The 2,391-nt window shown below is 41.2% G+C and overlaps 1 protein-coding gene across 1 annotated transcript in view; it reads left to right on the top strand.

Annotated features, from left to right (window-relative positions):
• LOC104491270 (ephrin type-A receptor 5-like) overlaps positions 1–2,391 on the top strand; it is a gene marked incomplete at its 5' end in the record, with an annotated part of 101,183 nt that overhangs the window by 646 nt on the left and 98,146 nt on the right. The gene's annotated exons all lie outside the window — the stretch shown is intronic.

Raw genomic sequence — 2,391 nt, 5'->3', positions numbered from 1 at the left:
AAGAGCGTCTGTCCCTTACCATTACCTATACTGAGAACTGAAGGAACCCAGCCTCCTGATTTGTTACCTGAAATAAGTGCTGGATTAGATGCATTAATACCCTCCAGTGTGTCTGCTTGGCCTGACTGCGTCATGTAAGCTGTCATTGCTGTAACTTCTGGTCTTTGGTTTGGTTGGGTCGTCTTCAGTGCTGTACTGTAACAGAGCTTTGGTACGCTCTTGAAAGGTTGACTTCTGCACAACCCTGAGTATTCCCATCAGTTCCCAAAAGCCATAAGATCTGTGTCATGTCAGAAAGCATCGCAAGACAAAAATGCTGCGTGACTGAGCCCTCCAACAGAGCAGCTCTCAGGAATGCGTTATTCCAGAGTTTTAGTCACCAGCTGAAATGGGCTGCAGAATTGCCTTGGAGTCCACTTGGATTGTCATAAAAATGGTGTCAGTGTTTATGTAAAATGCAGTGTATATATATATGTATTACATGGTGAATTAAAATTTGGCTTTCCATATATTTTGTGGTGATGAGAGGCTGTAGAAATGGAAGCCTCGTTTAGAAGAGCTGTGCGTTTGCAGGCACTGATAATGGCAGGGATGTAAAGGCTACATAGGGAGCTGAATTTATCCTCAACTCAGTTCAAGATCTAATCCTGTTGCAATCAGGAAAATCTATTGATTTAAAGCCAAGAACTAACTTACTCCGCTTGAATGTGTGGGTATCAGAATAACCAGGGCCAGATGTGCTGGCAGAGATAATGTGTTGGTGGCACAGCACACCATAAAGATGTCCACTTCTTAGTGCATAATTTTTCCTCTTTGAACACCTCATGGTATTTTTCCTATGCTTCAAAGCACAGTTGCTTTACATCCCTATGTCCCTGCGTGAAGTCTCCAGGGAGACCTTAAAAGCAGCCTTCCAGTACATAAAGAGGGCTTCTAAGAAAGATGGGGAGGGACTCTTTATCAGGGAATGTAGTGATGAGATGTGGGGTAACAGTTTTAAACTGAAAGAGAGTGGATTTAGATTAGATATTAGGAAGAAATTCTTTACTCTAATGGAGGTGAGATACTGGAACAGGTTGCACAGAGAAGCTGTGGATGCCCCTTCCCTGGCAGTGTTCAAGGCCAGGCTGTGTAGTGCTTTGAGCAGCCTGATCTAGTGGAAGGTGTCCCTGCCCACGGCACGGGCAGGTGGAACTAGATGATCTTTAAGGTCGCTTCCAACCAAAACCATTCTATGATTCTGTGAATATCTGTAGAAAAATAACTAGGCCTGAGGCGTTCAGAAGACTTCCGCATCTGTATGCGCGGATGAGTAAATGAAATGCTAAATATCCTATGCGTAAGCCTTAGTTGGTTTTTTTTCATTATTTAGAGAGACCTTTCTGTATTTACAAGCTTTGTTTCCAAACAGTACCTAGAAGTGCACGCGTGAATGCCAAATTAGTGGTTACTGACTCAATAGGGAGATTTTTTTTTTATTTGTGGAAGTTAATTTAAGGAAGAAAGTTAATCAGGCAGTTGGTTTTTGAATTTCAAGAAGTCTCTTCTTAATCTTCTTTATTTTCATGGGACATCATAAAAATTCAGGAGGTTAGTCCCAATTGTCCCCTTTTTTGCCTAAATATATTTGCAGTATTTTACAAGTACTGAAAAATGTCTTTCCCGAATTATTTCTCTATCTGCCTTATCTGCTCTGCAATCAGCTATGCTGCAGTCATACTCTGCTTAATTATTTTAAAAGATCTACCTTGTATAAATATTGAAGTAGCGCTCACTTCAGGAGTTGAATTTGGAAAAGGAGGGAGCTTTGAGAGATATGCAAGCTGGGTTTTGAGGAATTCTCATATAACTTTGTTATCTCACAGTGTCCTCTTAGGGAAGGTTTTGGAATGTCCTTCTATCTGTCTGCACAGTCCCCCATCAAGGAAAGGAGCAGAAACGTCGTAATGTGTCACACTTTTTAACACCACAGTGTGTAGATACAGACCATGTGCTGAAGCAAGCTCTGATGCATGGAATTTTACTATTGCTTTTGACAGTATCCTGTAGTGTCTAGTCACTTCAGCTACTTGCTGGCAAGTTCAATGGTGATACAGCTCCAGCTGAAGATAACGTTAGCTTTTGAAGAAGCCTTCAACTCTTCTAGTATTGCTGCTTTTCTTAAGATTCTTAAGAAAACTTGGTATTTTTCCTAAAACCACATCTGCTAGAAATAAGAGATTGCACCAGGAGCACAGCTGCTGTTAAAGCAAGTGTTTAGTCTTTGTAGTTGTATGGGAGTGCTTGGGAAAAGTTATCTGTGTATCACAAAGACTCGAGATGGTAGGTTTTGAAAACAGGTTTCCACATTCACTTAAAAGAAAATCCTACAAACAACAACTCCCCCCCCCC

The sequence above is a fragment of the Buceros rhinoceros genome, unplaced genomic scaffold (assembly GCF_000710305.1).
Source record: "Buceros rhinoceros silvestris isolate BGI_N320 unplaced genomic scaffold, ASM71030v1 scaffold5063, whole genome shotgun sequence".
NCBI lineage: Eukaryota > Metazoa > Chordata > Aves > Bucerotiformes > Bucerotidae > Buceros > Buceros rhinoceros.
Note: the sequence above shows the minus strand (reverse complement) of the source record. Positions and strands in the feature narration are given on the sequence as shown.